This window comes from Varanus komodoensis, unplaced genomic scaffold (genome assembly GCF_004798865.1).
Source record: "Varanus komodoensis strain SLA01 unplaced genomic scaffold, ASM479886v1 scaffold34_1, whole genome shotgun sequence".
Taxonomy (NCBI): Eukaryota; Metazoa; Chordata; class Lepidosauria; order Squamata; family Varanidae; genus Varanus; species Varanus komodoensis.
In genome coordinates, this window is record NW_025335854.1 from 7,070,367 (window position 1) to 7,091,210 (window position 20,844).

The 20,844-nt window shown below is 49.1% G+C and overlaps 1 protein-coding gene across 1 annotated transcript in view; it reads right to left on the bottom strand.

The window, feature by feature from the left end:
* The window catches only part of QSOX1 (quiescin sulfhydryl oxidase 1), a 59,785-nt gene extending 38,951 nt beyond the window's left edge, over positions 1 to 20,834 (bottom strand). The window contains exon 1 of the mRNA XM_044439268.1: positions 20,733 to 20,834. The gene's annotated coding sequence lies outside the window, so the exon portion shown is untranslated. The remainder of the gene's footprint in view (positions 1 to 20,732) is intronic.
* Between the last annotated feature and the right edge of the window lie 10 nt (positions 20,835 to 20,844).

The following is a 20,844-nucleotide window of genomic DNA, read 5'->3' on the forward strand; positions in this document are numbered from 1 at the left end:
AGGCCACGCCGGGGCTCGGGAGGTCAGTGTTGGGCAGATTCGTCAGGCCAGAGGTCAACCCCAGCTGTGCTTGCATCATCAGCACTTGGCCTCAGTCACCCCATCCATAAAATGGCTCTCAGCATGAGATGCAGGCAGCGACTCTGAGGACTCCTGAATGCCATCATCACAAAGTATGCAAACGTGTGGTGACAGACCCACCTGCATCCTGGGTCTATAACCCAAACAAACAAGCATGCTTCATGCAAAACTGCGCATTTTGGGGAGAATCCTTTAGACACGTTAGATTTGCAACTGGAGTTGCATGCAGGAAGGACTGAGACTAGCCAAAACTGGCCTATGCACAGGTGTGATGGGATTCCAGAGAAGACGGGACAAGAAGGGAATGCAAAGGCGCAGACACTCCCAACTCCACCTAGGTTTCCTCTGTGTTGTGGGTGCTTTGCTAAATAAAGCCACTGCTGATTTTCAGATTTCCCTCTGCACGGGGCTTAAATTGAACAGAGGTCAATGCAACCACCCACGACGGCCACAAACTCCTCAGATGTGGGTTACTGGGAAGCACCTACAAAGCTGAGCAGGAGCAAACGATTCAGGAAAAGTGTCCGCCCAGACCTTCCTTCCACCCGGTGCTTCTCAGTCACCATTCGGCACGTTTTTCCCACTCTCCTCGAACTGCCAGAAAAGTAAAGAAAGCTGCATTGGTTCATGAAGCCAGCCAAGATCCAGACCCTCTGCTGGACAATGCCTTTAAGAATGGGGCAAGTTGCCCCAGTCTTCATCAGGCTGGGAGGTCCAAGCAGCAGGGATGGGCTCCCCAGGCCAGGCCCAAGGAAGAACACTCAGGACAGACGTCGTGGTCACAAGGTCTGCGTTTCAGCCGGTTTCAAGAGGGAGGGTGGATGGCTGGATGGATCTGCTGTTACCAGGGCTGCAGGTGTTCGACACTGCCTGGGATTCTGGGACCGAGAAATTGTGGCTCCGTTTCCGGAAAGATTATTTCTGATTTTACTGAGCGATTTATTACAGTTCGATACTGCCCAATAGTCAAAGCTGTCTGGGTGGTTGCTGAAATGCTGTGATTATTAATGATTGTTATTATCGTTTCATGCCTGTGCCACCCCACAGCCAAAGCAATGTGGGTTGTTTACATCAGTCCATAAAAACAGGCGATACAGATGCAGGAAGAGCCATAAAATCACAAAATACTTAAAAGCTAAAAAAGACAATAGCATAGAGAGATCTTGCAAAAACACCAGGGACAGGTACTCTCCCTTGGGAAAGCAAGGTTTCACAGGCGTTGGAAAAGGGGGGCATCTTAACTTGGCATGGAAAAGATGACCGTCAGTGCCAGTGGGGAGGCTGTTCACTTGATGGGGCCACCACCGAAAAAGCCCTCCCCCTTGTTGCCACCCCCTGCACTTCCCCTGAGTTGGCACTTGGAGGGGGCCCCTGGAAGTCAAGTGGATTATGGCTGGGAGAGACACTCCAACAGGCACTGCCGATCAAAGCCATGAAAGGTCAAACCCAGCTATTTCATGGCTGCTGCGAAGAGTGTGGAGGCCTGGTGCGGAATATCTTCCGTAGTATCTGCGGGAGCACTGAGGTTTTGCAACGCAACGGCCGTTTAAACGGACCTGAAATAACCGCTGCAAGCTGAAGGAAGTGGGCAAGACAGTTGGCTTTGCACCCGCCTGTGCAACCTTTCCCCAACTTCCCAACCAAGCTCTTAATTGTGCGTTTGCATAATTTGGGGGTGGGGCAGGGGCACCTCAGTGGGGAAAGCAAAGGGAACAGAGCTTAGGAAGTACTGCGAGACGTACAGCTGAGGGGCCAACTGGCCCGTGGCACGACTCAAGCTCGCGGCAGTTCCTGCACCTGGAACGGCAAGAGGAATTCGGCGCCTGCTGCCCCAGCCTCGGGCCAAAGGAAGAAACTGCCTGGAAACCAGAGCCAGGGCGCCCTTGGCACACTGCTGCCAATGCCGGCCCCTGCACCCCATGGTTTGCCACCCCTCGGGCACCGCTGAAGTCGCCCGCCCCCCACCCCAGCCTTGGGCCCATTTGCCCGTGAAGCCACCGCATTCCCCTGCCCGCTGCAGTGTTTTTCTTACCAGGTGCCCTGGCAGTGGCAGTCGGTGGTGGTGGTCCCCCACCTGACCTCTGACCAGGTGAGCTCAACCCCCATACACAATTTTAAGCCAAAAAGGGAAGGAAAACATGTTTCCAGTAGCAGCTCTCAGTTCCATCAGAGGACTTGGCCGGTGACTCCCCCTGCGTCCTCATCCCTGTGCCCCATCAGTCATACCTCTTACAAAGGTTGCACCTGATTGAGCACTTAAGATCAATCTACTCAAAAGGTAAGGGGAAAATACCAGAGACATTCCAAAAGAAACTGGGCAGCCCTCCGAGCGGGACGGTGTGACGTGGTGTCCTGCAACAGCAGGGGTTGGACGTGATGGCCTTCATGGCCCCCTCCGACTCTCCTATTCTATGATTCTTTGAATGGGGTGCCAGGGAGCCTGCGGGCACCACGGTGCTTCCATGGTAGGCGAAGAAGAGGAGTGCGGCAGGCAGAGACTTGTGGGCAGAGGCAGATGGGTCCCTGGCAGCTCTGGGGCCCTGGCGGCAGCTCGCCCTGCCACTTATCTGGGCCAGGGAAGGAGGCGTGATGGCCCTGGAAGGCTACAAGGTCCGGCTGCTTTGCTCGTCCAAGCAAGCAGCCGGCCTGCATGCTCATCGTCCTGGAGAAAGACCAGCTTTGCCAGAAGCAGGTGCTGGCAGCATGGAGGAAACAAACGGGAACCGGTGTGGCGTCGGGGTTAAGAGCCGGGACTGGGACTCAGGCGATTCTAGTCCCTGCCCAGCCATGGAGCCAACTGGGTGACTTTGGGCCAGCCACAGACTCTCAGCCCAACCCACCTCACAGGGCTGTTGTTGTGGGGATAAGATGGAGGAGAAGATGTAAGCTGCCTTGAGCCCTTTGTTGGAAAAAGGCAGGATATAAATCCAGAAATAAATATAAATAAATAAATAAATTGTCCAACACATTTGAGTAAAGATGTTCTTCAAGAGGGCCAAGAGGAGGAGGAAGAAACCACAGCAAAGCTAAGAAACAACTGAGCAACTGGGAGAAAGGGGCTGAGGTCAGGGGCCCTGAGGAATCCTGAAGGGCCAGACGGGAACCCAGCAGGACCCGGTCCCAGTCCCTCCTTCACTGACTCCACGGCTGATGCGAGATTTGACCTGGGAGCCTTCCCTGCTTACCAACCCATTATCCACCCATCAGGAGCTCCCAGGGCCAAGCCCGGAACCTGGCACAATCCCCACAGAGACACGTGGCAGGTCCCGATGGGGAGTCTGCTCCTCCACTCCCAGAGATGCTCTGCTGGGCCTGAAAAAACTCCGGACCCGTTCTTCCAGTTTCTCCAGTGCTCCGTCTGGATCTGCTGGTCTCTGTCTCCAGCCGTTCCAGGAATCTGGCCTGCCCAGGCACCTCACCAGAGCCCATGGCTCAGGCCACGATCCACGGGTTTCTCACAGAAACTGGCCCAGCACCCCGAGAATGCAGAGGTGGCAGCAAAGGACAGTGGAACGAAGGAACAATGAGCGACAATCCTCCCTCCCTCCCTCCCTCCCTGCTCCCTAATCTGAGACCAGGGCGGTGGAACGAGCACCAGTGGCCACGATCCCACACATTCTTCCAGTCACCTCTCTCCTGCAGCTCCAAACCTGAAGCCCAAGGAGGGGTGAAACCAGGGTGGGGGGGCGGCGGCGGCGCTGGGGAATGCAAGGGCTCAGTCATGCTGCCAGGCCTGAACCAGAGCCAAGGTGACACTTGAAACCCCAGGCTCCAGGCGCAAATGGGAATTTGCAATGGAAAGGGCAGGGGACAAACCTCCCCATGAGGAAACGAGTCCTCTGATGAACAGAAACTGCCCATTACTGCAGCCAGCAAAATCCAAATTGCACTTGTTCTCCTGGACTGGAGAGCGAGCGCCTCGGGCTACGGGTGGCAGGAAGACTCGTGTGCCGGTGCTTTCCCCTGGACAGGTTCCCTGCTGTAGAAATCTAGCAGGTCAGGGAAAACAAGGGCCGGTTGTCATGCAGTGGTGAGCAGTGAGCCCAGGTGTGCCCAGGTGTGCAACAGAGGTCAGGGCTGGGGCAGGGATTCAAACTGTTCTTAAGAGCAGAGGAGAAGCACTGCTGGATTGCATGGGAGGGCCATCCAGTCCAGCACTCTGTACGTGCAGTGGCAAAGCAGCTGCCCACAGGATCCCTCCAGCAACACCTCCACCTGCCCCAGCTCCTCGGCCACTGGTGTGTGCAGGCAGGCCGCCTCTGGTGAAGGAGGGAGCCCACGGCCAGCAAGGCTAGCAGCCACCGATAGCCTCCTCCCTCAGGAGTCCATCTACTCCCCCTTTAAAGCCGTCCAGATTGGTGGCCTTTGTTGCAGCAAATTCCACCGCTTCACTATACACTTTGTCACGGACTTCCGTGCAGCTGCCCAGAATCTCGCACCAGCCAGCTCTGTGGCATCACCCCAGGCTCGAATGTTACGGGAGAGGGAGAGAAATGTCTCCTCCTCTTTCTCCACACCGTGCATTATTTTGAACACCTCTCATGTCACTCTAGACACACCTTTTTTCTAAGCTGCACAGTCCCGGCTGTCACTGCCGCTCCTCACAGGGGAGCTGCTCAGGCCCCCGTGAACTTTTTTGTTGCCCTTCTCTGCACTTTTCCCCACTCAATACTGTTTTGGGGGGGGGGGCAGAAGTGAGTGCAATATTTCAAGCGCTGAGGCACCAAAGATGTGTATAAAGGAAGAACGATCCTGGCGGCTCTGTTTTCAATTGCGTGCCTAATTGGGCCAAGGACGGAGTTCGCCCTCTTCACAGCAGCTGTGCGCTGGGCTGACATTGTCATTGGCATGTCCACCTGCACCCCCAGATCTCTTTCTTGCCCATATCCCATCACTGCAGACTTGAAGTTGGGCTTATTTGTCCCAACATGCATTAATTATTTTTATTCTCATTCTATGATCACTTTTCTTCCAAGGAGATCAACAGGATGTACATTTCTATTTTATGCTCACAACAACCCTACGAAGTAGGCTATGGCGAGAAGCATTCACTGGCCCAGGAAGCTTTACGGCTGAGCACGAAAAGTCCTCCGCCCAAGTCCAATAGGGTGGGTGCCCATGGCGCCATATTGGCTCTCTAGGGATGTGAAGTGGCTGAAGTTATGCAAAACCGGCCCCTCCTATTGGCAGAGCTATGCAACCCTGTCCCCCACTATTGGCTGGCAGCATGACCCTCCTGATTGGGCAGGCTAGGGAGGCATCTGAAGACCCTGGACACCCAAGCACTGGTCTCTGCCTGCTGGACGTGAAGGTCCAGCTCAGCTTTGCCCAACCTGGTGGCCCCCAGATGCTTGGACTACAAATCCCATCAGCCCCAGCCAGCATCACCAGTGGTCGGGGATTATGAAAACTGCAGTCCAACATCCATGGAAGGCATATCAGGTTGGGCAAGGTTGCCCTGGCTTCAAGCTGGACCCTGCAGCCCACCTGCAATTGGGGTCTTGGGAAGACAGGTGCTTCGTCTCCAAAAAGAGGCTCCTTTGCTGTAGTTTTTCCAAGCATTGGTGGGACGACTGGAAGTGAGGGAGGGGAGTTGAGTGACTGACAGACCCCCCCTTCTAATCACATGGTGCACACTACCAGGTCATTCTGATTTGGGGGCAGATAAGGATATGCCTGTGAGGTGACCATTCTTCCAACACCACAAGAATTCACTAGCCAAAAAAGCCTCAGCTTTTGCACCTGCATCTTCGATATTGCAAGATTTCCTGCCTGGTAAATGGTGCTATTGTCAACAAACTGCCCAAAACACCCTGAGGGGAGAGGAGGAGAAACAAGCCCCCCCTTACATAAACCTCAGCTGCACCTCTCCTGCCAAAACTTTGCAGGTTTGTTATACTGAAAAGATGACACCTGGGGGCGGGGGCATTTCAAAAGAACAATCCACAAGGGGCAAAGTAAAATGAGCATATTCTCAAAAGGTGAAGGCTGCTCCGGCACACACAAAAAAAGACTTGCACCTGGAAAGGGGGAGTTTGATCCCCTGGAAAAGGGCAGCTAACTCTTCAAACTTCATTGGGTCTTGGCAAGAGATTTTTACTTCTTGGCAAAAGTTATCAACGGTGCCCTTTAAAAAATCAAAAAGGTACACTGTAAAAACCCACTGTAATTATTTTCCTTTCCTTGTTTCTTTTCCTTTTGGTTTGGCCTTCCTAATTTATCTTTAGGGACTACTGTGCCTGCAACTGTCCCCCATATCTGAGAAACGGGAAAAACACACCGGAGGCCACAGTTAAAATCCCCCAGGATGGCCAACAGGAGGCAGGAAGTCTTGGGTTTCTGAACTGCAAGATGCATGGCCTCCAAATCCTGGTAGAGCAGGTAGAGTCTTCCAAACTGCCAGATCTCATACTTGGAGCATACTGCTAATGAACGAAGGCGTATGTGTCCAATGGATACTTTGAAAAACAAATTAAAAAAGCAAATGACATGAGCAAAACATCTCTCAGAGCTGAAACGAGACAGGAGGGAAAAAGACATCTCTGCAACAAGTCCATATAGCCTGCAGGACAATGTGTGACTAGATCAAAAGGGTCAAGACCAGAACGACCAACAAGGAAGCTCGCGCTGTTTCATCAGAACCCCAATTTCTCTTCCTTGTTTGCATTCCAGTGCAAGGAAAGTCCCAACAAGGAAGACAATTAGTTGTACCTGGTCATTCCCACTGGGCTATCCGAACATGATGTATTCGTTACTTCTGCAATAGGCATCCCGTAATGCACATGAGCCATACATCAAAGGAGCAGGAAAATGATTTCCTGCCACTCCTCCCAATGGAAAAGAAAAGTTCAGCATGGAACAAATCACCAGGAATGAATATACGATGGCCATGGCGCAACAGCCGTGAGTTAAGAATGAGCACCATCAACACATCATTGGAAGATGACAGACTTAGGTCAACGCAGGGCCGCTCCGCGGCACGGGAGACATTTGCATGGCCCATAAGCCCTTATCCAAGGTAAGAACATCAGAAGGAGTGCCTCTTAAAAACAAACATTTTCTGCGCACACTTATTTCAGAAAGATAAACACTCTGTCCCTCCCTTGCACTGGAAACCACGGGGCTGATGGCCACTCCATGGCCCTCGAGGTTGCAGAGGTAACTTTTGAAATTTTAAGAAACTGCAAGAGAGACTGGGATTCACTGTGTTTCAGCTGTTTTTTCTAAGCAAGATAAATTCCAAAGACCAATGCAAGCGTGCTGGGTCAGGATGACAGCATCTCACGATTCCATTTTTTTATTCTGCAAAAAATGCATCGATCCAGGCATTGCCATCCAAGTGATGGTGACAATTTCCAATCAAGTCCCCCTGAAACTTAAATGACACTTAAACCAAGATTTCCACAAATCCATCACAATGGATCAAGGGATTTTAAACTCCTAAGCCCTAAAGGAGCAAAGCTCAACACATTCCATAGAACTGCCATAGAGGTTTATTCTAAGAGCTGACAAAACTGACCAACGGCCATCCCTGCCTATAGAAAGACTCTTCCAATGACTCCATTGTAAAAACTGGAAGTCCATGCAAAAGAAAAATCAGAAAGTACAAATTGTTTTTCCTGAGGGCGATGTTGGGGCCTTTTCACCTTTTGTATATAATGGCCAAGACCTGATTAGATAGGAGGACAGGGTGAGTTTGTCTGCTTAGCTAATTGTCTGCATCAGAACAGAACAATACTTCTGAAGAAAAGTGTCCTTTCCTTTGTTTTTAGGTGATGTAAGAATGCTGTGTAACAGGAATTATCCTACAAAGACAATCCCTCCCCTGTAACAGAAACTCATCCTTATCAAGAGTCTTGAATGCTTCAGAAAGCCCTTAAGAGCTCTCCTATTTTCTTTGGCCTTATGGGACTAAAAATATTTCAAATAAACTGCTATTGCTAGCACTAACATTTTAAATAATGACAGATTCTAAAATCTGCTGCGGTATCAGGAATACCTTAATCAATTCAACATTGCATCATTCCTTAGAGATCTGTCTTGCCACAGGAAAAGTATAATCAGTCCCAGCTCCAAGTCTCTGGGTTAATCCAGTTCCTTCCTTCCTTCTCACCTGGCTGCTTCAGTGAAGGCCTGAATGTTTAAAGGCACATCTGGCAGATAACATCTGGACTGGCTGCTGTTTGGGTGGGAAGAGACTGATTACTGAGCTTATTATCACATTACCAATTCTAAACAGGGTGAGGCTAGGAGGCCCAACTGAAAAACAGAGGCCTGGAAAACATTTTGGTATGACAGACCAAAGACCTGAGGCAAGGGTGTGAAGCTGCAGGCCAAGGGTCAAGTCTGGTCCACCTGGGATTCCTGAAATGGCCGGGCCCCTTCCTGGAATCCCACCCCCTGAGCAGATCAGCAGCAGTTTCCCAGATTCTGCAGTTTCCATATATCCCCTCATTTAAATGGAAAATGCATCTCCCAAGGCTTAGCTACTAGCAGTACAAGTTTTAAACTGAAACACGTCGGTATTTCTAGTCCCACTGGCTTTGCCTTTGACCCTGCTTGTTGGAATGTGGTCCCTGAATTTGCCCTTGGGCTGGAAGAGGCACTCTAGAAGCTCCAGTTGCCAAATGTATTTCTGATGTGGCGATGGGTTACTAGCCAGTCCTGTTCCCCAGACAACACACTTCCAATTATTCAGCATACGATGCACAGAAAGAACCAGAAAGATCAGAACAAGTGCAAAAGGGAAATTTCCTGTTTGATCATGCAGTCCGTAAGACGCATTCCTGCACTGGTCCTCCACTGATTCATCTCATGTGCTTCATATCTGAGATCATTACGGGGCCTTCTCAACATCACACTGCAGCAAGTTCCGCAGGTAAACTATCTCTTATCAAAGAGAACTTCCTTCCGCATGCATGCCCAAAGCAACACTCATTGACAATCAGCTGCAGCTGCACGGAACTCGGACAGTAATTTTCCACAACCCTTCTCCAACCCCAAGTCCCAGTATTTCACTTCTGTACCACCCAACAGTTGCAGCTCTCTGGGCAGTTTACAAAGACGAAGCATCTTAGAAATGCAATATTATACATAGTGCAAAAACCTTTTACATATAAGCAGACAGAGCATGTGGGGCACAGAAGCAATTTTAAGCAGTAGGAAACTCCAGGATCTCACTAAAACGCCTGCTCACTGAACATGCTGGCTGGGGCTGATGGAAGTTGTAGTCCAAAACATCAGGAGGGAGCCAGCTTTAGTGGAAAGACTAAGACAGAAAAACCTGGCCTTGTAGATCCCAGGCATGATAGAAAGTAGAGACTTTTTCATTATTTACCTCCCCTCTGAATGTTAATTTATATTGTGGTTTCACCCTTGTTCGCAAAGGAGATGTGAAGAAGCATTTGTGCTGCTCTTGAGCATTCTGGCCACGCTTGGTCTCCAGTCCCATTAAAATCCTGACTAAAGCAAGGACTATTTTAAGTCTTAGACCTTGCATCCATTCTGATGCAGCAACCGGCTGCTAAAGCGCAAGGACCGAAACCAGTTGTCTGATCGTGAGCCAGGATTCCCTCTTGCAGGCTTCAAAGGAAGCATTCCTGGCTTCCCAAGCAGCTGCCGCATTCCGCTCCGGACGTGGCAACGTGATTCAGACACCCCTAAGCGCAGCCACCAATTAGCAGAAGGACCGGCAGCATATTCCTGGAGAGAAGCTTGGGCAATGGCCAGGCAGGCCCGTTAAGAAGCACGTGAGGAACTCAAGGCCACATTGAAGCCACTGGGAATTGGCCAGTGGCCGGGAATCTGGGAATTGTCCAGGTATCCGCAGGGTAGCAGAGGGAGGAAGGCCGTCTGTCCAAAAACTGGAGTTATGCGAGGACAAGCGGAGCAATCCTAACGGGGGGCGGTGGAAGGGGCAACAGGCAGACGGCCTGACCCTAACTGGCTACAGAAGAGCATTTCCCCTTTTTTCCCCCTTGGAGCTCAAAGCGCAACTGCATGCACACCGTGTGCCCACCCTGCCCCACGTGAAGGCAGAATTCAGGGGCACAACTGGCAACGTCTGCTCCAAGAATGCAAACTCGGTTGTCCTTTGAGACTGCACGGGAAGCGTAGCACAAGTTACGGTCTGAATGGTGGCCCCATGACCACACAGAGGGCAAGCCACCCGAAGTCCCAAAGCAGCTCAGCAGAAGGGTACATTTTCCAAATGAAGTTAGCGTATCTAAAAGTTGCCCAGAGCACACCCAACAGGTGAAATCAATACTGAAGCAGAAAATAGCACGGGAAGAGACTTTGCCAGTAAAAAGTTACTCGACACAACACTGCAAACCTGTTTGGTTTTTTTCATTGCACCACTGGTCTAAGGCAGAATTATTTTGCTCAGTGCTACGGGAGGCACAAATGGAATCAAAATCAAGGAACCGAACTGAGATGTTCTGTTTCCAGATATGAAGCCTGATTCAAAAGAAGGCCAGAGAATAGAGATTGTGGTGAGAGCGAAGCACTAAGCTGGCCCCTTTCGGCCCCAGAATCAAAAAGCCAGGTTGGACCCAACAACAGATCGAAGAGATGCAATGCAGAGGGACACACGGCTAGCATGGGATTCACACACCGCACAAGAAGGCAAGGAGGGAAGCCAAGATATTAAGGACTGAGCTGGCCGGTTGCACCGGATAAGCCTTGCTGACCCAGACGGCACTCAGGACTTAGCATGATCTTCCACTGGCTAGCTTGACTAGAGTTCGTTAAGAACCAGCTTTAACATGAATGCCTCTACTCTGGCAGAAGGCCTTCATGGGCTGGATGCTATTTTGTTCGATGCTGGAATGGTCTCATGAATGGGTTAACATCCATTGTTGCTTCCCAAATGCCTGATCGCTGGACAGCACCTAAAGGTTTGACTTCTGAAACACGCCAACCTGGACCACTGTGAGGTGTTAACTCAGAGGAATGAACTGGGCAAAGATATGGGAGATAGAATTGCACTAGGGATCTTCAGGTTCCTGCAGAAGCGAAACCTCAGGAGTCCAACCTCAGATCAGCTGCACTGAATTGCGCCAGACGAAGAAGATTTGATCTTCGTTTTCCATGAATCACCGATAAAGGAACAATGCAAAGTCATGAGCAAGTTAGAATTACAAAGTTAAGACAAAGACTTAGGTTTGATCAGCAAAATACAGGAAGTCTACCTCTCCATTGCCAAATGGTACCTCTTAAAACCAGAGCTGGAAGAGAAGGCAGAATGGGTCAGATAAGCCCATGGACCCTGAGCTGCTCAAAGGCAGGCCTGCTTTGCAACCAACAGATTGGAAGGATATGTATGAAATAACTGGTGAGGCCGAGAAGAACGATGCTTCTAAGAGAAACAGAAGTGACTTTAGGTCACTTCCTACCATGGAGAGGTGGTCATCGTGTAGCCATTTAGAACCACATGAACTGGGCAGCCAAATTCCAGATCTTCAATAAATGAAATGTGGAAGCGTACAGGAACCAGCCCAGGTATCCACTAATAGTGTTTCTTCAGATATTGCAGGTTTTCTAAACAGAACTGAGTGACAGCAATTACTATCAGCCTGAATCTTTACTATGAATCCTGTATTGGAATGCGGCAAACTAGTCAAATGGGTTTATTAACCCTAAGATTATTTTAATGCAATCATTTGACTCAGTTATGCTTCCATGAAACTTGACTCAGAGACGCTAATGCTATTTATATATGCAAGGTTTTAAAATGATCATTCTGCCAGCCCTCGAAACATATCAATATGGGTGTGGACATGGGTATTTGGCTGCTGTTCTCTCTACAGACACACAATTGGATAGGATTTTTTTTTTAAATAAGGGATGCATTCAGGCAGGCTTAGTAAATGTTCTGAGGGTTGATTCGAGTATTTGCTAGTGCATATGCACCCCCTTCAAATCTACATGCAATGTACCAAAATGATGCCACAAAGACATACCCTAAAGAGGTGACGCCAGACCAGTCAACCTCACAGAGACACAGCAAGAGACTTCTTCTGGGTTGCAGAATCTGGGCTCGGAACCCTTTCATTTTTTTGCAAAGCACTAGCACTTCTCAAGGCAGCTTGGAGTGTATTAATATACACCAGCCTTCCCCAGACTACCGCCTCCAGATGTGCTTGACTGCATCACACCTGATCCCCAGCCAGGATGGCCAGAGCCATGACACATGGGGAAGAGAAATGCAAAGGGGGAAAGTGTTTACGCATGTTGGCTGCCCCTCTGGAACGCTGCTCTAGAAGACATTTATGATCGCCACTTAACAGGCACAAGGGCAAGTCAGTTCTTCTTAAATTAGAGCAGGAGTTCCTTCCCTGGAATGCATGACAAGCATATTCTGGTGTGAAGAGAAACAAAACACATATCCAGATTATATATATATAAATAGTACAACCCATAGAGTGCTTATCCAGAAGTGAATACCCTCAATTTCAATGAAGTTTCCTCCAGCAATGCAGGACAGAATATGCGTGCTTCCAATGCTGCGTTTTTACATGGGGAATTTTCCACACCGTAGAGATCTGTGTGTTTCCATAATGGTCTGGACTGCTGCACTGCAATCAATCACGTCAGATGGGATAGAGGATATGAACGTCTACAAATTATTCTTCTAAGGCAAGAACCGACACACCCAAATGCTCAGTAGCCTGCAGGGGAACTGAAAAATAAGGCAATACAGCCCCTTCCTGCTCACAGTGCGCACGGCTCAGGGCTGGGACTGGACCGGACTCGGACAAGTCTGTTGTGTGCCTTCTATTGCAAACTGTGTTCAACAACAAAAGGAAGGGAAACTGAGATGAAAACAGTGATTACTGCTTGTTTCACTTGAATACGTGCCATTCAGGATCAGTGCCAGAGTCCATCTGGTCCAACTTCCTATTCACCCAGCAGCCATCTAGTTGCCCGGGGAAGCCCAAAGTATGAGTACCCTTCTGCCCACATTCCCCAGCCCGTGCCCAAGCAGCCACAGCCACCCTTCATCAACCAGCGTGTTCCACTTGTTGCTGCGAATCTGATTTTTCTGAGCCTGAAAGGGAGCCAATAAGCAGTACAGAGTGAGTAAAGCCAAAGGTGCTACAGTGAGCTTGGCGATGGAGAATTAAATTGTTGATGCAAGGTTATCTCTTTCTCTTTGGGAACATATCCTAAAAACAGCATGTTCTTTCCAGTACAGCTATTTTTGCTAAATATAGTCAAACATTGTAAGAAAGTTAGTATCATCTTTATGTTTTTACAAATATCCCTTTTTAAAAAAAAAAGATAAAGCTTTGAATGCGTTTGAATCTAGCATTTAAACTACATGATATGGTTCATTTAATTTTCCCAATGCAAATATCTCAGTTCAAATACTTTGTAGCTACTGAAAAAAATTGATATGTTTACACTGCAAATAAGATTACCTGGATAATTTTTCAGTTTTGCTTATTAAAATGTTTTGAGTATTATATATGCAATGTTTTGTATGCATGTGTTGTGGAGTAAAAATCAGTCAAAGAAACATGCTCAATCAATTCTTTTAGAGCACTGGAAAAGTTTCTGGCAATTTTCCCAGTTTTACATTTCCCACAAAAGCCACATCACTGACTTACTCCTCAGTAACCTAAAAGAACGGCACAAAATGCACAAGCACAGTGAAGCATTGCTGGCCCAGCCTGTCAGACTTTATAACCCGAAGCAGCTCATCCAAACTGACCTCCTCCAAAGAAGAACATATATTAATTTTTTTCAAAATTAGGACTGTCGGGCTCTTTAAAGTCAGCCAAAGTCTACCTCCACCACACACGCCCTGCTACAGTCAGGGTATGTTCTGTGACCAAAGGAACGAACTAATACAATGCACTCTGCTTTTGCCTGTGGCCACCGCAGCTACACCATGGTTCACCTGTGCACCTGTGGAAGGACAGAGAGACCTTCCATCCGTAAGCCAGGTGGAAGGTGGGTCCAGGAGCTGCAGGATTCCTCTGGGGTCTCTGCACGTCTCCTTAACCGGGGGCCATATGGGGCTGTGTGTAGAGGCAGCCACACCAAGCAGTGATGCATGTATTGGGCTTAAGAAAGGGGGAACGGCAAAGGTGTGCAAGGAGAAAGGCAGGGTGAACCTGCACCTTGCCGGGCTATTATTGCAATAATAACAGGGACTTAAAGCTGGAATAAACACCCACCGCCCGGCAACCTGAAAATGCTGCATGTTGGGAATCCCTTTTTGCCTTTATGCTGGTGAATACATATATGGGCCCCCAGAACTAAGGTTCTAGACCACATGAGCCTGCTGCCTTTCTCAACCAATCATGAAAAGATTTCTCCTAGAAGTCTTGCTCTAACTTAATTTTTAACTATCAAGGATCTCATGACTCAGTTGATCAAACTGTCAGCACTGTGAGCATTTCACAAGGTTGGCTGCAGAAGGAGAGAACTCCATCTTACCGCAGTTGTTAATCACTTTAGAAAATCACAGGAAAAGGTGATCTTCCTTCTGTGATAACCTGAAACATGCTGTACCACAGTCATTTTCATGTGATGGTGACATTTACGTGGGTGCAGTTATGTTGAATTTTGATACTGCGAGATCCAAAATGAAAGCCACACACGACATTCTATAGGCTTTTAACAAACACCATCAAAGAAACAGGTACACAAACCTGACATAGTTGCGAAAGATGCCAGCGCCAATATACCTTTGACTGTTGCATAAGCGAGGGAATTTCAACAGGTGCAATGTGCCCTCCGGAGTTCTACCTGCTGCAATGTCCTCTTCACCACCACTGAGGTGTAGCAGCGAGGCCGCTTTGGCACGTGGCCGCCATACCAGCAAAACAAATTAAGCACAGAATAAAAATAGGAGCAAGGCGTTAAAAACATGGGAGGTCTTTTCTGTGGCCAACACCCCCACATCCGTCAGAAGTGCTGCCAACAAGCAGATCTGGACATGCACATGGTGGGCATGCCATGAGCGGAGCTGGCTGGAGGTGGGGGTCAGACTAGATGGCCCGGGAGACCCCTTCTGACTCGCTCTCTTTCTGTGTTTCTATCTCTAAAGATTCCTGTGTCTGGAAACTGCTTCCAGACAACCATGCCGCTCTCCAAATTACAAGCTTTGCAGTCATGTTAACTCTAATGGAAGACTTAGAAGACCTGTCATGTGCGCACTCTTATACATGCCTACTTGGAGGCAACTCCAAGTAATCCAGGTGTGCTAACTCCCAGGTATTGTTTGTACTGCTCAGTCAACTGTTCTTCCCTTCATTGTATTTATTGAACGCCACAGAAACCTAGTCCTCCAGCCACTGTACAACAGTTAAAACATCTGAAGAAATGAAACCACAACTATCTGAAATCCATCACAGCTTGCACAACCCAATATGTACATTCCAACGAAACTATACCAAGCACACAATATTAAATACACAGGCCAAACGTACCACCAGAAGATAAAACCAACACACTCACTCTCTCACACATAGAGATTAAAGGTTTAAAATGTTCAAAGGCGAAGCGGGGAGAACCCTCGGCGTGGCCTGGAAAAGACCACAGCACGGGCTCCGTATGGCCAGGATAAGCTCACCAGCTCCCTTTCCCAGGCCAGCTTCCTGCATCTCCCATGTTTAAAACCTGTGCTTAGCAAGAATAAATCTCAGAGGAGGCTACCCTGACCTGGTCTGGTAGTCTCCACATGCCTTGGACGACCGTTCCCAGCAGACCTAAGCACTGGCCATGCGGACTAAGGCTGACGGAAGACGGCAGCAGGTTTGGGAGAGCAACTCTCAATCCATACCTACTGCTTCCCTCCTGACAGACAGTAGGTCCCCAGAGCAATGCTTTCCCGGGCCGCAGCTGAAAACCCATCACAGGTCCCCACAGCAATCCTTACAGCAGTGCTGTGAGGCAGATCCGTGTTATCTCTGTACCCGGAGGACCAACAGTGGGACATCCTGGGCGAGATCACCCATCACAACAGTGCACCTGCAAAGAAGCTGCACAGGGCAGATGGCTCCTGAAACAACCCCAGGAGAGCCTGACAGACGACTGGACTCAGCAAGGCCGCCCCCTGCTTCTTCACCCTTGGCCCTCCTGCAGGTGCCCAAGAGACCCCATGGCAGGACCCATCTTTTCTGCCTTTCCTGGCATGACCGTAAGCACGGCTGCAAACACCATGGTATCATCATTCCTCTTACCATTTTCCCAGAGAGACACATGGTTGGCAAGAGTGCCTGCACTCTGGAGGTCTAAAAGCCCCAAATAGCTTTGTCAAGAAACCTCTTTATAAAAAAAGAGCCCATTCTGACAGCTAGCTGTCAAACCATTGGGGTGGCTCTCACTTTTCCACCCTCCTGAACCCCTAGGGTCTCTGGGAGGGATGAAAAGGCGACAGGAACCTGAGAGAAATGAGGCTGAAAAATCCCCAGGAGACCTTGCCACCAAAGAGGTGACCTAGCAGCTATCCTCTTTTTGTGAGCAAACATCATTTGAGGCTTTGTTTTTCCTGACAGATCACATTTGACAGCTGTTCAGAGAAATCAGAATGAAAAACAAAGCTCACTGCAGCCTCTCTAAGCCAGCTTATACCAGCAATTATCTAGGTGGCACGCAAGATAATTACATCCAAAAAAATCTAGCCATGATTGGATATCGCCACTTTGCCACAGGTAGCCACAGGAGAGTCAGAGTGGTGCCGCAGCTAAGAGAGTTTGGTACTCGGGAGATCTAGGTTCTGGCCCCTGCTCAACCATGGAGTCAAGTGGGTAACTTTGGGTCAGTTATAGACCGAACTACCCGCCTGAACTACCTCACAGGGTTGTTGTTGTGGGGATGAGTTTGAGAGCAGGAGAATGATGTAAACTGTTCTGAGTTCTTTAAAAAAAGAAAAAGGAGGGATATAAATCAATTTAATATATAAAATACAGGCGTGCCATGAGAAGCATACAGACACATACTAGCAGAACCTTCCACGGAGGCATTGCAATGGCAGTGCAGATATTCACCCTCCTACTTCCACTTTGCTACCCTGAGCTACACTGGCCATCTCAGGCCGCGAGCCTAAATTGTGCACGTAGAGCAAGTCCCACTGAATCCATGGGGCCTACTACTATAGGGTAGTCGAAACTAGAGGGCTGCCCTGCCATTCAGGTCTGGATGTGAAGCAGCGCACGGCGTGTCTGCAGTGTGACGCACCCACCAGGGGAGTCCTGTTGTGTCTCTCCCACATTAATCTCGCTTGCCGAATTGGGACAAAAGGAAAGGGGTTTGCAAACGCACAGAGAACACCTGGACAGGAGCCAAGACAGTGCCGCTGTCAAAGCCAGAGGCAATGAAACAGATCAAGGTTAAAAGGGCACTACTAAAACATAATAAAGAACCACAAAACAAGTCTAGGATTAGGGAGGTAATAACACTGTTGAAGCAAGGGAAACATGAAAGCAGTAGTGGCAACCTAGTCGCTGGTGTGAAAGAGAGGCTGCTTCGTAAAATTCCAACCTGGCGACTATGTCAGAAATATCATGTAGAAAGCGTTGAATTGCTAAGATGCCTGCAAATGAGAAGTGGAAGAGATTCAAACTACGGGTTGGGAGTGTTTAAAATAAAACACTGATGAAGTTGCTCCCTTTTGCCAGCAGCGGTCAAAAGTGTCTGCTATCAGCCTCGGCTGATTCTCCGTCTCTGCCCCTTCCTGGAGAACGAGCTGAAAAAGTTAGTGTGTGCATTGGTAAGTTTTAGGCTGGATTTCTGCACTGCGCTGTACAAGGGGCTGCTGTTGTGCCCGCTCCAGAACCTGCAATTAGTACAAGCATGGCAGCCCAGCTGGTCTCTGGGACTTCATGGAAGGACCATATGTCACCTATTCTCAAGCCTTTGCATTGGTTGCCAATACATTTTGAGATACAGTACAAGGAGCTGCTAATTGCCTTTAAAGCCCATCACGACTTGGGTCCAAAATAACTTCAGGAGCACCACGTTGACAGCAAGCCCTCTGGCAATACTCTTCTGAAGACTGCTTCTGTCAGATTTATGCCTACTACCAGGAGTAGTTTTTCAGGGGTTGCTCCTAAGCTGGGGAATGATCGGCCGGGAGAGATGCGTCTGATTTCCCCAATTCCCACCTCTAAGAAAGAGCTAAAAATATCTCTCTTCCAACAAGCCTTTCTAGATTAGTTCTCATGTCTGTTTTATTTAATATGTTGCCTTTGCCATTGGTTTTAACTTTTTTGTAAACCACCCAGAGCCTATGGGAATACTAAATCAATAATACGCAGATGCCTCGCTTCACATAATCAACCCACCAGAAATACTCTTGCTGCTATTTGCGGCTTGACTCATTAAATGGTTCACACAGCACTCAGGGGGCCTGTTAGGGCAACTTTACAAGGCTGCATCTCTTTAGCAAATACCTATAGCCAAAATATTTTAAAAATTAAAACATCAGAGGTTCAATTTACCAAATGTCCTCTTGGAGAAGTCACACTGAAACAGATCTAAACCAAGTAAGAACTTCCTTGCAGCTCTGAGGAATGAGTAGCAGGTTGAACTACTGGTTTTTATGTTATGTCTTTACTCACTGCACTGGCTGGCTGTACGGTTCCAGACCCAATTCAAGGTGCTGGTTTTAACCTATAGAGCTTTGCATGACTTGGGACCACCTGTCCAAGCGCCTCCCCCAAACACCATCTACTCAAACATTATGCCTAACCTACTTCCTCTGAGTACCAACTCCTAAAGAGGCTCAGAGGGCAGCAACAAGGGGGAGGGCTTTCTCTGTGGTGGCCCCCGTATCTGGAACAACCTCCCCACCATAGCCTGCCTGGTGCCAAACTTGTCACTTTTTTGATACTGGGTTAAGGCAGCCCTTTATGCTAAGGCCTTTAAAGATTTACTTAGGGGCTTCAGGAGTTTTTGCTGGGTGTTTCAGCTGCGTTAAATTCTTTGTTTCTTTGATTTTATGATATTGTATTAAACTTTATTGCCTTGCTTTTAAGGGATACTGTAAACCACTCAGATGCCATGAGGCAATATAGAAATGAAATTAATAATATGTTTTTTTAGTCCGGGTTTTCTTGTTAGCTGCCTTGAACACCATTTTCTGAAGAAGGGTGGGGTATAAATTAATAAATAAAGGGTTGCCTACTCTCAGCAGTCAGCAGGGCTGTGTTTGGAAGATCAAATATAAACAAGCTCCACGTACCTGAACACAACTACTTTACTCAGAACATGAGTAACCACAGTTAGCCATTGCTTCCTGTTACATCCAACCCAGAAAACCATGGTTCCAAACAAGCCAGGATATAGAAGCTAACTTTCAATCAGGGCACACTTAGAATCCATATTCTCCCGATTTAAATGTAACAGGAACCTGGTTAGTTGCTGTTATCGGGCTCGTTTCCCCACTTGTGGGAAGAAAGGAGCCCTGCCTTAACGAACTGGATGATCCCCTACCCATAGCCTGTGACAAGGGCAGAACTGGGCCCAAGGAGAAAGCCAGGTAAAGTCACCACCCAAAAAAATATGGACAATGATGCAAATTCCACAAGGACATCTGGCAAACTGGCTGGAAATCCAGAAAATGGGATGGGCAAGGAAGTAGGTTGGCAACAAAAGAACGGGGGGGGGGGAGTAGGTCTAATTAATTTGGGAGTCCTGGATTTTATGAGAGCTTCCAGACAAGGATTTATGATGCCAATGCTCAAAATTTTATGGGGGAGGGTGGGATTCAGGTGACGACACGGTGAATTTATAACCTCCTCAGGATTCCTGATTCCTTCAGCCTTTTCTTACAATCTGTTGAGAAAAAGACGGAGCAGATGCATTCTTTATGGTACTACTGGGTATGTTACCTCCATCTGGATAGAAAACAGAGCCCTGGTTATATTCTTCATTATTGACCAGGTGGTGGGGGACTTCCAAGATGTAGTTGGAAAACATTTTACCTTTTTCATATTAACCGCTCCCTCCCACCACACGCTTCGCAATCGCCAAAGGCCAAGAAATTTCATTTTCCCCCGCAAACATAAGTACTGGAGGATTATGCTCGAGGCTGCCTTGTTTTTCCAAGGGCAGCAGGTATAGATACAGATAAGAGGCGAGAGTGAAGGCACCCGCCTAAAGTCATCCTTCCTGGTTCCTTCCTGGCTGAAAGCACAGCACGGAAAGGCAGAAAAGAGGCACAGGCCCTGCCTGCGAGTAAGCGCCAGCCGACGCAAAGGGCTCGCTTCGGAGTAAGCGCCCACGGGATCGCCCTGGAAGAGCCCCGAGCGAAGAACCGCGGATTGGTAGTCACCTTCGCGAAAGGGGATCCACGGAGCGCTTCGAGAAACCAACGTGACAGGTCTCCCACGTAACCCGAGCACTAGGAGCAGCAGCGTCCCAGAACCAAGTGGGAAGCGGGAGTTTGTGGGTCCAGCTGCCCCAGAGGCGGCGGCAACCCCATCCCGCCCGGGAAGGTGAAGGCAGGGGCGGCTGGCACACCGTTCCTTGAGCCAGGCTGAATTACGGGAAGCGCGGACCACGCGGCAAAGCCCAGCTGTGTGGCGCAGGCAAAGCCGCGGTCCGGGCAAGAGCCCCTCGGGGCGCGTGCAGAGGGCCCTGTCCCGGCGCTCCACCCGACGCGGGGAGGGGCGCGGGGCGGCAGTCGCGCTTACCCTGCACGTCCCTGGCCAGCGCCTTCCAGGTGGGCGCGAAGTGGACGCAGTGGCCGCACCACGAGGCGTAGAACTCGACCACCCACGCGCTGCGGGAGGGCGGGACGGCGGG